Here is a 15,069-nt window from a genome sequence, read left to right on the forward strand (position 1 = left end):
ATACTTTTTAAAAGCAGCATCCTGCTTTCCCCAGGAGCTTGGTGTCAGAGGGAGCGGGTGCAGGAGGAAGCTACTGGCGTCTAGTGACGGTGGAGGTGAGGGAAGCTCCTGACGGGTCCCATGGGTAGGATTATCCCCTTGTCTCCGCGGGCAGCCTCCATTTTTCTAAGATGTCTCTGGGCCCTCACCATCCAAAGGAAGAAGGCCAGGGAGCCTGTCACAGATGTCTCTTGTCCTAATTTTTCTGAGGTCTAAAAATATAATGATCCATCTCAGTGGCCTTTATCACCCACCGTGGGCACAGCCTTCCTTCCAGTCCCCGCCGCAGCAGACCTTCTCCCCTGGCAGGGGAGAAGGGGCACAGTGATCCTTGGTAAGGGCTTACAAAGGTCTCATGGGGGAAAGAAGTCCAGGGAGGCCGCACCTGCCCTCCTCCTAGCACCAGGCCGAGTGAGGCAGAGTTCATCCCTTCTCGTAGACTCCTGATGAAGATGCCTTTGAGTTCGCTGGGTGGGCAGCACAAGGCACGTTCTGAGGAAGATTCCTGATGCCGTCACATGGAGACAAGCTGCCACTGTTTTTAGACAGAGACTCCTGGGCCCTGGGAGAAGCAGCTGAGGAGCTGTGAATCTTGGAAGACCCTCCCCGCACCTGTAAGTGTCTAGTAAATTCCAACCGCTAGTGGCAAGATACAATAGTTCAGCTGGCTGATCCCGCCCCTGGCGAGTCCCTCCATTCACCTCTAACAGGAGCGGTCTAGAAGGGCCCAAAGCAAAGCATGAGGAGTGTTGAAAGAGGCCTTGGGGTGGGCATGCCCTCCAGGAGGCAAGAGCATCCCAGCAATGGGATACAGGCTCAGACCATGAGGCCTGAAACACTTGGACCTCAGCTTTTGCTCAGATTAACAACACTGTTCACCTCCACGGAAGGGGATGCCACAGGGGCTTAGTCCACACACTCAGGCAGGGTAGCCAGCTGTGCATCGAGCAGGGCAAAGCCATTCAAGGAGGACTGAGGCAGAGCCTGTCCCTGGGTTCTCGCCCGCACTGGCCCTGGGCCACCCCACCAGCAAGCCGTGGCCCGCTGCACTGCAGAGAGGAGACATGGGCCGCGCTGGGCAAAGCCAGGAGGGTCAGGTAGTCAGCAACTGCCCAGCTGCACTTGTCCCACAGTTGTCTCTGTGATCCTCCAGGAGACTGAAGGGACTGGGACACAAGGTCACCTCGCCACCTGTCAGTCACCCTGGCCAGCTGGTGGCTATCAGACAGGGATAGCTGGGACCCACCCTCGTCAGATGTCAGGCCCGTGCCCAGGTGTCGTGAGGCATCTTTCGTATAAAGGTCCTCTCTGAACCCATCAAAATGCCTGCTGCTGGTTTCAACTTCCCAAGTGAGAGGAGAGGAAGAAAGTATTCAGAGGCCTTAGCGCAGGTAGGAAACATGGAGTGTGTCAGCAAGAGGTACAGTATCGAGGAACCGGGAGAGCTGTGGGTCTCAGTCTGGGGGCCAGTTCGGGTCTTGGGAAACACCTTGCTGGCTCCGCACTCCTTGGTTGGTATACTGAACGAGAAGAACAATAGCTCTAAAAACCAAAAGCAGCAGCAATGAAAAACTCCTGGTTCTGAGACGAATTTATAGTGTGTGGGTTTTTTCAAACCCCAATGATAGATTCATATTTTATCAATATTTTACTGCGGTCATCACGGTGCTACTAACCCTGGATGAAAAAGTACAGGTTTATCTGACCTGCTATTGCAGAATCTCCAGGTATTTGTTTCATTTTGCCTATTTTCCTCCACACTAGTCCTTTTAGGATTACAGGCTGTGTGGATAGATGACACTCAGTTTCATTCCCCAGATCTGCCACTTAACCAGCCCCATGACTCTGGACAGCTGGACTGAAACCTCAGTTTGCTCATCTCTAAGGTGGGAGTGTAACACTGACCTGATGGGACAGTTGTACAGGATAAATGTGGCAAAGCGCCTTGGTGTGGGGCTCGGCACATAATGGGAAGTTAGTTAATAAACAGCAGCTTGTTCTTATAATTTTGTCTTTGATACTGTGGGCACCCACTGGGTGTCTGGCTTGGCATGCCCTGGGCAGCCTCTTGGCCTTTCCTGGGCACCCCCCTGCCCACTGGAAGTCAGTGAGGGGAGCCCAGGATAGTGGCAGGACGGCTGGTTTAGGCAGGGCATTCAGTCCTGGTGAATCTGACAGCTCTTTCCCCGTGGCAAGCGTTCCTTGCCAGCTCCACGAGGCGGAATGCAAACACCAGGCGAGTTCCGTACCACGCCCCAGCCTGCCAGGATGCAGTCCTAGAAGCAGATACGTGCAGGCTCCAGCCCGTCAGAAGAATTCATTAGGACAGCCTGTGATATGGTGCTGAAACCGGAGGCTCGTTCAGGCAGGCCGGGGATGGGGAAGTCTCGTCCCTGCTGAACCTCTCCAGCTGATAAAGGCAGCCTCCACTGGCAGACTTCATTTTTCACTGGGCCATCTGCAACCAGTCAAGGATAACTTGTCTTTCCCAAAAAGCTCCTCGTCAGCATCAACCCCGCACAGCTTCCCCCCCCCCCCCCCCCCCCCCCCCCCCCCGCCGTGAGTCAGGCACCACTCCTGGTGCCTGGGGTCATGGGGACGGGTGTGGTGTCAACAAACCAGTGTCATCATAATACAGACAGAAGCATTGAAGTGGCCGGGTGTTTATGTGGTTGATGCCCTGTTGCTTTTTATCAGCCCGAGTTATTGCCTATTTAGTTCTGTGTTAGCTGGTCTAAAATTTTGACAGCAGTGTTTTTATTTTCTTAATGTTGTCATTACTGTTATCCGCTCTTATCACCTGTGTATATAGGGAATGTTACTACTCTCTGCGGTCGTTCTTATTCTTTATCCTTCCCCTCTCACTCTCTCTCTTTTCATTCCCTCCCTCCACTTCTCTCTTGCAGGTTGGAAACTCCCAGTTTGAGAGGGTCGGTCTAGCTCTTCCTTCTGACTCTGGGGTTCTTGTGTCAGTCCTGAGGGGACATCTTAGAGGACACAGTCCATCCTTGTGGAAGGCTTATAGGTTTGGGGGGAGCTTAAGAGGAGGATCAAGCTCTTGCCTTCACATCTACCTCATCCGCCGTCTTTTTGTGATTGCCAAAAAGTTTAAGGCCAACTGTAGTGGCTTGGGTCTTCCCAGAACATCCCTTCGGAGCTGAGATTGGCCAGAAGGAGCTCTTACCCTGCAGTGGACACTTCCTGCCCACAGCTAGAGAAAAGACATACCCTGCTAGCCACTGTTGTCCAACCACTACCAGTAGAACTGCTTTTATGGGCCTTCCGGAGACAGGGACATTTCAACTAGGTTAAGGAGTGATGTCATTCACTGCCTAACTTAAAATCAGAGATGAGTTTATAACTTCATTCATTTAGCAGTCATATATTGTGAGCCTCCTGTGTGTCTGGCTCCTAGTTCAGAGATGAAGCAAGCATGGCCCTCTCCCCAAGGGACCTCACAATCTAGTAGGAGAAGCAGAAATTTAAGCAGATAATACAGGTGTGGGCAAAGGATCGAGAATGAGCTTTGCCTAAAGAGGCTAGGGAAGGCTTACCAGACCATATATTTCAGCCTGGACGTGAAGGATGCATTCCTTCCTTTCTTAGAAGGAGAAGAAGGGGAAGAACACCCCAGGCAGAAGGAACTGTAAGAATTAAAAGGACTGGGAATATCTTGGTACACCTGGAACCATAGTGGGGAAGGAAGGCAGTGGGCCATGTCCAAAAAGACTCCTGCTTTTTCAAGATGGTACATCCTCAGAGCTGGCTACCCAGTGGTGCATGGCGCTAGCTTCCACTGCCTTGTGAGAGCCAGCTGTTACATATGTAGGACTTTTGCAAGCTGGTTGTCAAAACATTAGTAGCTTGAATTGGGAGTGTTTATACCGTGGAAATTGGCAAGTGCTGCAAAGCAGGACTGCTCTTGTTAGTTTGTTTTTTAGAGAGCCAGTTAATACACTCTGCTGTAGGCTACTCTGGGTGGTAGGTGTGTAGTTACATCCCAGTAGAGTCTGGGCAACATGTCTCTCTGTACTCAGAGTCAGTTATTCCCTTCTCCCAGGAAGGCCCTGCTGTGTGGTTCTTCTTCAACACCTGCTCCTAAAGGATGAGGTCAAGGAGACATAGAACAACAATCTGATTCTTTCTGTTTTGAAGATGGCTTGGTTTGCGAGACCTGTGTCCCTGCCTATGTTCTTGTACTTCCTCCCATGTGCCTATTCGAAAGCCTCTGTCACTTTAGAACCTAGGGTCAGTCCTCCCTGTGATCAGTTCCATGCCCTTGATTTCCTCTCTCGTCGGTGGGACAGCACTCGTCCAGAAAGAGGTCCTGCAGGGCAGGGGCTGGGCCTCAGACCCTGGAGATCCCAGTGCAGCCAAAGTCGAGAAAGGACTGACTTTTTAAAGACACATATTTTTCTTCCTTTCACGGAATTGACCAGTTATTTCATCGTCAGTTGCCATAGCCTTGGCCTTGATAACTGTGGGTATAGTTGCTCAGGCTCTGAAATCTGTGGCCACAAACTGTTGTCCCAGTGCAGTGTGATAGAAGGAGTCAAACAAAACACGTTCAGACTGTGGCTTTGCTGCTGACCAGTGGTGGCAAATGTACACGAGTTATTTGACTTCTCTGAACCTCATTTTCTTTTTTATCTGTGTCGTGGAAGTAGAATAACGAGCTCACTTCATAGGGTTGTTGTAAAGATTAAACTAGACTATGTGTACAAAGTACCTGGCTCTGCTAGTTAATGTCTTTTTCCCTCCCCTATGGCCCTGACTACTCCCACTCCTGCCTTATCTTCATTTAGAGAATTGAGGCTGATGCTAACGTTAAAAAAAAAAAATCAATGACCGATCTACCTACATTTCTTCTGCTGGACCCCATTGGTTAGGTTAGGGGAGCAGTCAGTGACCCACCTGGGGAGAGACCTCACAGCTGTGGCTGTATTATCACTATGCTCTAATCTCTCTGAATCTGTAACATGTGTATAATAATAGGTTTGCTGTGAGTATCATAAGAGATAGTGCATTTAAGGTACTTAGCAATTTGCCTGGCACATTGAGAGCCCTCAATGATGGAAGCCAGTATGATCTAAATTGCTGTGATGAAATAGGCTTGAAAGGATTCTGAGTCAAAGGACCACAGAACTGGAAGGGAGCTTAGAATCCAATCTTCTTGTTTGCAGACAAACAAAGGGCCACATAATGAGTGGCAGAGGCAGGACTCAAATCCAGGTATCGTAACTCATAGTCTAGAGTTCCCTGCATCTAATCAGCAGGAAATGGTTAATCCTTGCACAGGACTTTTTTTTTTTCCTACCAAAGCTGGAAGACCAGAACAGCCCTCAAGGAAGATCATTAGTACTGGGGTTTGTTATTTTGAGGCTAATTGGGACTCACATTGCTGTGTTCCCCAAGGGAGAAACTGTAAGGGAAGGCTGGGGCTTCATTTCCAGGAATATGGAAGCTGTTACACGCTGCCTCTGAGCACAACCCCAGTGGGGACCAGAGTCCCTGAGAGCTTATGGGAGATACATCATCCAGAAATCTGGCTGCCTTGAGCCAAATACAAATACAGACGAGACCCGAAACTGAGGTTTCAGCTCTCTTCAGCAAAATGAGGCATTTTAGCAGATAAGACAAAGCTGGGGAAATTGGCAAAAATCAAATAGCCTCAAAACCAATGTATTTGGAGAAGAATATTGACCATATGTAAAGTGTGTAAAAGTGATTTTTAAGTAAATTTTTTTCCCTTTTCTATTCTTGTGTGTTTATTTTGGCCATTAGCTCGAGATGACATTCTTGACTCTTGAAAATCTTCCTCTAGGAGCTGGTCTCATTTTTGCATTTTTTGCCCTTGTTTTAATCTGAAATACCCAGGACATATAAGCCTGGGAAGGGAGGGGGTGAGGGGAGGTGAGCCCATCGCTCTGTCTCATGTGGTATCTTTACACTGACTCCTAGTTAGTGGAGCAGAGTGGTGAAAATCCAAGGCTTTAGAGCCCACAGTCCCGAGTTTGTATCCAGCTCTGCCGCCGTACTCCTCATGTGATCCTGAGCAGTCATGCAGCTTCTCTCAATCTCATCCTCTTATCTTCCAAAAGGAAATAATAATAGAACTGGCCTGTATCAGTCTGGGTCCAGTCAGGAGACAGAAACCACATAGTGATTTGAACAGGGGTGGTTTAATCTAAAGACGTATTAAACTCAGATAGGTGCTTAATTACTAAGATATAAAGAGAATCCTTAAGGGGACCCCAGGGCTGAGGGCAACTACCCAAGGAAGGACAAACACGGCCTTCCTGGGGCTGAGGTTCAGACTCCGTTGGAGGAGGTATGAGTGGAGCCCACCTGGCCTGCTGGGTTGTTTGGCCCAGAGCTGTTCCAGTGGCCAGGCAGTAGGAAACAGCACACGTACAGGTGAGCCAAGGTGGGTGGGCAAAGAGAAGTAGGGTGTTGGGAGTCTACTTCCTGGCAGGTGACACTTGGCCTGGAATTCATGGTGTTGATGTTGGGAGGCCATGGTAAACAGTTGTCCGGGGCACAGGCCAGCAGAGGCTGGTGGGCAGATGTACAGGGGATTGGGGAGCCTGGGGAACACTTGGAGTGCTTGCATCAGGAAGGCCAGAGCAAGGTGGTCACTGGGCTCCGGACAGGGCTCAAGGTTGCTGAGGAACTAGGCACCCTGGGTGGGCTAGAACACCACTAGACGTCTCCACACGTGCATGGGCAGATGCACAGAGCAGTAGCAACAAGCAAGGCAAAACAGCACATCAAAACCAGGAAAACTTCTTCCTCCCGTAATGTCTCTCCATTGCCCTCTACTGACAAAGCTTAACACTGTGCTTAGTGTGAAGAAGAAATACATCAAGAATCCCGTCTATCATTGCAAAGCAGGTACTGAAGGGTGAATTTGGAGCTGAGAGGAAGTAAATTGGAACAAGACTTCAAAGAGTTGTTTGAGAAATTAAATGAAAGAGACCATGGAAGGACAATGGTCTCACAATGCCTGGTAACTTTCAGTAAATGGAATCTTTCTTCTTGATTCCTGTTGATTCATCAATAGGAGAAGGGATGAATAAATAAATTGTGGTACATTCATACAGTGGAATGCTATTTGGTAATAAAAAAAGAATGAATGAATGATCAGTGCAGCAAAATGGATGAATCTCAAAAAATTTTGAATGAAAGAAGCCAGAAATAAAAGAGAATGTACTGCATGATTCCTTTTATATGAAGTTCAAGAAAAGGCAAAATTACTCATAGATAGAAACCAGAACTGTGGTTGCCTATAGAGAGTGGGGAAGAGGGCATAAGGGAATTTCTAGGGTGATAGGAATGTTCTATATCTTTATTGAGCTTTTGATTATGTGGGTTATACATTTATCAAAAGTCATCAAATCGTACACTTAAAATCAATATATTTCATTGATTTTACCTCAGTTAAAAAAATACTCCAGTTTGCCCCATCATCTTTTTGGAGGAGGAAGGGAAAAGAATCTTTGGAGTAGGGTCAGTAGATAAAATAAGAAAGGAGATGTGGTAAAGATTGTTGAGGCTGGTTGTTGAGTACGTGGCGGTTTAGTGTACTTCTCTCTCTACCGTTGTACTTGCTGAAAATTTCCATAATGTTTTTAAAAAATTAAATGCAAAAGCCAAAGTAGAAGAACCCAAGAAATTCTCTTTCATAATGGAAGGATGTCCCTTGTTACCACTGCTATTTAACAGGAATTGGCAACACTGGCAATGACTATTCAAGGATATATAGAGACAAGAGATAATGGCATAACACAAAATACAAAAATAGAAAAGTTTTGAACAGATGCTTCATCGAGGAAGATGGACAGGAAAATATATCTAAAATATCACTTATTTGTAGATTACATAATTATATAGCTCGTTGATCTCAGGAAAGCACCCAAGAAAGATTAGTGAGAGAAAATGAGTCCAGCAGCTGAAAATATAAGAAAATTCACTAGAATGGATTTTATTTGTGCCTTGTATCTGAAATACAAATTTGATAGAACAAATTCTCTTAAGCATTACACTTTAAACACCAAATACATACAGATGTCTTAACACAAAAGTATTGGTATTTTTTGTTTGATTCTCTTGCCATGTCTATACTTAAATATTCAAAGTCCCCCTAGTTTTTGAATTAAGGAAGCTTTTACCCTCCAAGGAAACAATTTCATTATCCCAAACACTTTTGGGGTTGCCTTTGGTATGTTTGAGCCTGGATGCTCACTACAGAACTTTCCATGAGACTGATGGGACCCAGTGAGCTTTATTTTTGGTCCTGTATCTCAGGCTCCCCTGGATTCAGGTCACACAATGCCTAACCCTTGTCTCTACTTTCAGAAGTCTGTATACCTCCCAGTCTGTTACTTCACTTGACTGGATTTTGCATTTCTTTGATTCTTAAGATATTTAAATGTCTCTGGTCTAGTTTTAAAGACCTCTAAACTTGGTAGAATCCTGCATTCTTTTAATATTTTTCCAGTGTTGGAGTCCAACAAGAAATAAAAGATATTGAAACAGCACCCAGCTGGATCCTGGATATTTCTCATTGCATTGTCTGACCTTGTGCTCACAACTTTCAAAGTTATCCTATTGACAATGAAGACAGGACAGGAATTTGAAATGCTGTAACTATTTAGAGGTAAATGTCCCTTGAATTCCATTTTTCTCTTATGAAGTAGCTATGTTCATAATGATAATATTTAAAGGAAATAAATTGCCTCTGGTGCCTCATAAATCAAAACTTTCCCTTGTACCAAATGGTACTTTTGCCCAGGAAAATTAATTCCTCTCTCTGAGGGGCAAGTACTAATTAATTCCTCTCTCTGAGGGGAAAGTATTAATATTAAAACCCTAGGAGAATTTGCCCCAGTCTTCTTACAAGTACTTGTGTGCCCAGATGTGTAGACGGAGAACTCTCTTTGGTGACAACATGAGATTGAAATCAGAGTGAAGAAAAGAATCAACTCATTGCTTTTGTCGCTGCTGATGATATTGCCGAGAAACGGCCGCCCCACCTCTGACGCCCACCCAGCTCCCCATCAAAAACAAACCAGCCTGGAATTAATCCTAGCAGTGGACCCAAGTTTCCCTCCTGCCTCCTCCAGGGGATATCGGCAAATTCCTGAAAGTGCACTCAGGGTAGTTTTGCTTTCTCTGTATTTGATTCATGCTAATTGATAACCCCACTTCAGCAGGCAAACTGCCATCCTTTATCTGTTAATCCAAGGGATTCGGAATAAGAGCACGGACACGGATACAGCTATGGAATAACCCTTTTCCTTGCTCTCCTCTCATTTATTTGCCTTCTTTTTGTCCCCCCCACCCCGCCCTCTGATGGCTCCCAGAGCATGGTTTATTGAAGCATAGCCCAGACCGGAATATAAAACTAAAAAATAGTAACAACACTTCATATTTATTAAGCACTTAACTATGTGCCAGGCACTGGGCTAAGTGCTTTCCATAGATCGTTTAGTCCCCACCATCCAATGACACAGCTGCTTCCGAGGCATCTCCACTTGGATCTCCCACAGGTATCAGCAAATCAACATGTTCACAATGGAACCCATCACCTTCCTCCCCAGCCCTCCTCCTTCTCCTCCTCAGTGGCTCCAACGTGGCTCCAGCCAGAAACCTGGGAGTCATCCTGGACTCCTCCTTCTTTATGCCCCCATCCGACATCCAATCAATCATGATGCCCTAAATCTAAATCTAAACCTCTCTCCACTGCTTCCACTTGTCCCCAGCCCCCAACCCCATCATCTGTCTCTGGATTATCAAAACAACCTCATAATTGTTCTCTCCGTCATCAGTCTTGCCCCCTGTAATCTCTACTGGCTCAGCAGCCAAGAGGGACTTGTGTAAAACGCACGTCATCTCACCTCATCACCTGGTTCCCTTAGGATAAAGCCTAAACTTCCCAGGGGTTTACCAGGGCTTTGAACACCTGAACCTTACCTTGCCCCAAAACTCATAGCTCCAATAATCTACTTTATTCTCTCTCATCTTTGAGCTTTTGTTCTAAATTTTGTTTGAATCCCTCCCTCTATAGCTTCCTCTTCCCATTTCTCCCAAACCCCTCTTATTCATCCTCCAGGTCTCAGCCTAAACAGAGAAGCATTCCCTGATCCCCAAGCCTGCTACCCCTGTGACCCCTCACACAATCCCACATTTCTCCTATTATTGCACTTACCATGCCACGCTAGACTTTAAACGTCCTATGGTAGGCAGAATAATGGCTCCCCAAAGATGTCTCAATCCCTAGAACCTATGAATATGTTTCCTTGCAAAAGGCATTTTGCTGATGTGATTAAGCTAAGGATTTTTTTGTGTGTGTGGTATGCGGGCCTCTCACTGTTGTGGCCTCTCCCGTTGCGGAGCACAGGCTCCGGACGCGCAGGCTCAGCGGCCATGGTTCACGGGCCCAGCCGCTCCGCGGCATGTGGGATCTTCCCGGACCGGGGTACGAACCCATGTCCCCTGCATCGGCAGGCAGACTCCCAACCACTGCGCCACCGGGGAAGCCCTAAGTTAAGGATTTTTAAATGGGGAGATTAAAATGGATTTTTGAGGTGAACCTTACATATAAATAGGAAAAGAGACGGGAGAGTCTGAATCAGAAAAGGAGATACGATAAAGGAAGCAAAGCTCAGAGCGATGTAGGGCCATGAGCCAAGGGGCAGCCTCTAGAAGCTGCAAATGGCACAGAAGCAGATTTTCCCCTAGAGCTTCCAGAAGGAATGTAGCCCTGAGGATGCCTTGATTTTAGCCTAGTGAGGACCATTTTGGACAGCTGATCTTCAGAAGTATAATATAAACACATTTATGTTGTTTTAAGCCACTAAGTTTGTGGTAATTTCCTGTAACAGCAACAGAAAACAAACACAACCTCTGTGCAGATTTTGCTCCCTCTATATCACTAGCACCTAGAACAGTGACTGGCTCATGGTATGTACTCAGTAACATGTGGCAGGATGCTATTTGGGGAATATTACCTCTTTATTTTTCTCCTAGCCTTCTGCTCTCCCTCTTCCTACTGTAGCAGCTAGTCCCTGGGTTCTTTTCCTCAGGAAATAGGTATGACAAGAAGAAGTGGCCAGCTGGTCCTGCTTTTGAATTTTTATGTATTTTTATATTTGTATTTGCCAAAAAGTCATGAAGGGAATGACTCTAAGAAGAAATGACCAAGATTTAAAAGAAGCAGAGATTTCTCTTGAAGACCAGAAAAACATCCCGTGAGGTAGGAGGAGGTAGAAAAAGAAAATGCGGCTTGAGAAGGGAGAAGGCAAGCCCCCAGGAAGGCGTGGCTGAGTGATGTGTCTTAGGTAGTCAGGGTGGAGGAGCACCCTAGGCAGCCCAGCTGAAGATCCAGTGCCCTCCAGGCCTGGAGGGGCCAGGCAGACAGGAGAAGCGTCTCAGTGGGTACCTACACACACAGATTCATGGAACAACAGAAAGACCACCTTCCATGCTTTGGCAGTGAGTCCCCTGAAACATAGGCTAGAACTTCTAACGTTGACCAAGATTAGACCTCAGTGATGTGGGAGTTTGACGTATAGGAATTAAGTTCCATTCTAAGAAAAGAAAGTTATATTTCTTATGCTCTTGAATGTGTGGGTTGAAATTCAAACCCACCACAGGCATCCATCAAATGAACGAACTACTCCATGGCTTGATGTCTGTGCTTCTGGCTTTCACACATCCGCAAAAGTCAACTCTGTTATGGCTTAAGTAACTATCCCGCCACGATGCAAAACTCTTTCTTAGCTGTCAGAGAAAATATATTTTAATATCCCATACCACAGCAAGTGATTTAAGCCTATTTTTTTGATTTTTGAAATGAAAATTTGGATCTCTAAGCCTAATATTTTTTGTGTGTTCATTCATTAGTTCAATGCATTCAAATAGCAAGATTATATAGTATAGTGCTTAAGAGCAAACACTCTGCTGGGTGTAAATCGTTGCTCTTTCTCTTGCTAGCTGTGTAACGCCGAGCAAGTCACTTAACCTCTTTACAAGAAGCCTATGAACTAGGCTAACACATGGGCTTCTTGTCAAGATCATTTGCGCTAATATAGGTAGAATACTTCTGTTTGCATGCGCTGCCTAATTTATTTGTGTTGAACCTTTAAAAAAGATCTGATACGTGCATAAAGATTGAACAAATGTCGCGTGCTGTAATTGGAGATAAAGAGACACGATAGCTTGATATGGAAAGCACCCTGCTGGTGGGTCAGGCTAGTTGTTTTTAGCCCGTGCAGGTTCTGTTCCAGACACCGGGAATGTCAATGAACAAAACAAAAACTTCTGCTCCTATGGCGCTTACATTCTATTGGGGGAAATAGAAAAAACATTAACAACTAACCCAAATGAAGAACAGCAAATCAGGGTAAAGGCATAGGTGTTCCATTTTAAGTAGGGTCATTATTTGGAAAGAGATCCGAGGGAGGTGAGGGAAGAGAGTGTTCCAGGCAAAACAGCCAAGTGCAGAGGCCTGGGATGGGGCATCATCGTGTACTTGAGGGCCGGTAAGGAGGCCAGTTTGTTGGGGCCAAGTGGGCAACTAATGGATGAGAAGTTGCAGGAGCCAGATCGTGGAGGGAGCTTGCAGGGAATTGTAAAGATTTTTGTTTTCGTTCTGGCCGGGAAGCCATTGGAGAGTTTTGAGCAGAAGAGTAACATGATCTGACTTAAAAATTAAAAGGATCGTGACCCAGTAATTCCAATCCAAGGTATATACCAAAAATATTGGAAACAGGTGTTCAAACAAAAACTTGTAGGAGAATGTTCACAGCAGCACTGTTCACAGTAGTCAAAGGGTGGAAACAACCACATGTCCATCAACTAATCAATGGATAAACAAAATGTGGTCTATCCAGAAAATACAATATGATTCAACTATAAAAAAGAACACATGGTGTAACATGAGTGAGACATGAAAGCATGCTAAGTGAAAGAAGTCGGGCAAAAAGGTCACATGTTGTATGATTCCATTTAAAGGAAATGTCTAGCATGGGCAAATATATAGAAAAAGAGAGCAGGCTAACAGCTGCCAGGGGTGGGGGGAGGAGAGAACGGGGAGTGCCTGCCTACCAGGTACGGGTTTCCTTTGGGGCTGATGAAATGTTTTAGAGCTAGATAGAGGTGATGGTTGCACAACGTGGTAAATGCACTAAAAGCCACTGCATTGTGCACTTTTAAATGTTTAATTTCATTTTATGTGAATTTTAACTCGATTAAAAAAAAATATTTAAAAGATCCCTCACTCTTCTGTATGGGGAACAGACCAAAGTGGGGTAAGGATGAAGATCTGTAAGGAGGCTCCTGCCACAGCCCGAGAGAGGTGGCTTGGACAGGCTGGTAGTGGTGGAGCTGGTGAGAAATAGGCAGATTTGTATATACAACCTAGAAGAAAAGTTCCTCGGTGTTCTCTCTGAGGCTCAGTTCTCGTGGGACCCCACGGGCTTTCTCTGTGAGAGTCCCGGTAGTTACTCTCAACACTGAGCAGATCTAGGAAGCCTGGGTATTGCTCGTCTCAAGGCAAGTACTGGGCCCGAGGATGGCCACAGTGATGGGATGCTGTGGGCCACAGAGACCTTTCACCTGGGTCCATATGCTGGAGTCCCATTACCCGTGATGAAGGATTACACTCAAGAGTGGATACCATGTTAAATCTCTATATAAACGGTTTTCTTCCGACCCATCAATAAACACTGCTCTGAGAGAGAGATTACCAAATGCACTGATGGGTCTTAATTGTCCAGAACAATGACTAAGCGCCACTTGGTCAAGATTTTCTTGACTTAGCAGCTGTCCATAAAGTGACAAATTTATGATTTGAGAGCAGTTTCATTTTTCTGCCTGAATCACACAATAATTTGTGGGAATTAGCTACCTGATAAGATAAGGGGTGAGGCTGGGGAGATGTGGCGGGGAGGGGAGAGGGCATTCAGTTCCCCTCAGTGTTCCAGGGAGGGCTGTGGAATTTTCGGCGCAGCCCTGGACACACTGCAGGGACCATTAAAGGATTAGTGGGCCCTGATGGGGCGGCTGTGCAGCGGTGATGTTAGTAAATCATGGGAGGCCGGGTCATTATCCTGGGAATTCATTCAAGTTGTATCCGCAGAGACACCAGCTATCATCCCGGGTCTTCAAGGAGAACACCAAAACCCGAAGCTGAACTCCGGGGCTCGAAGGGCTGAGACTTCCAGGTCACAGGCAAAGGGACTGCTTTCTCTTTTTGGCATAAACCCTCTTCAAAATCTTAAATCCCGCCTTCATTATCAGCACATTTTTCTGGGGGCAATCCATTGCAAGTTTACTTCTCTCCACCAAAATTGTATCAACTTTGCATTTATTTCCTTCAGAAAAAAAGTTTCTTTTCTGAAACAGTGTATCGGACAAAAGGAAGTTTTCTTCCCTGGCATTTGTCAACAGCAGAGGCTTAGGTTGTTGCCTTTCCTCTTTCTTTGTATGTGGTTTTTCTTTTTATCAGGGGGAGGTGGGAGGAGGTGTCTTATTTCACTTAAACATGGAACTATTAGAAAAAAACAACCCTAATTCATCTGGCGTTATGGAATATGGAGGTTCTTGACAAAGGCAATGAGTGGAAATAAAAAATGTATTTGAATTGCTTGTGTTTCACTCCCCAGATGCCCAGCAAAACGGCAGCAAATCTTTTCCCCTGACCCTTTTCAGGACATTTATTAATTATGCTGCCGAGTGAGACTCTGTTTGAGGAATCTGTCTCTGTGTCCTCTTGGACTGATCTGAAAGACCAATTTTGCAGAAAGAGAGGATTTTGTGTTGCTGGTTTAAGGGCCCTAACGCGCCACTGCTGAAGGGCTGTTAACAGATGAGGTGGAAGCATTCTGCTCGATTCCATCAAGTAAACTGCTACCAAGCAAAGGTCCTGAGGGCGTCAGGCCTGGGGTGGGTGGCCTGACAAATGAACTGAGGAACAAGCCCACCGGGAGCGGGAGGCAAGTGTGTGGTTAAGAGTCCCACAGCTTG

The sequence above is a fragment of the Pseudorca crassidens genome, chromosome 9 (assembly GCF_039906515.1).
Source record: "Pseudorca crassidens isolate mPseCra1 chromosome 9, mPseCra1.hap1, whole genome shotgun sequence".
In the NCBI taxonomy this organism is placed as follows: Eukaryota; Metazoa; Chordata; class Mammalia; order Artiodactyla; family Delphinidae; genus Pseudorca; species Pseudorca crassidens.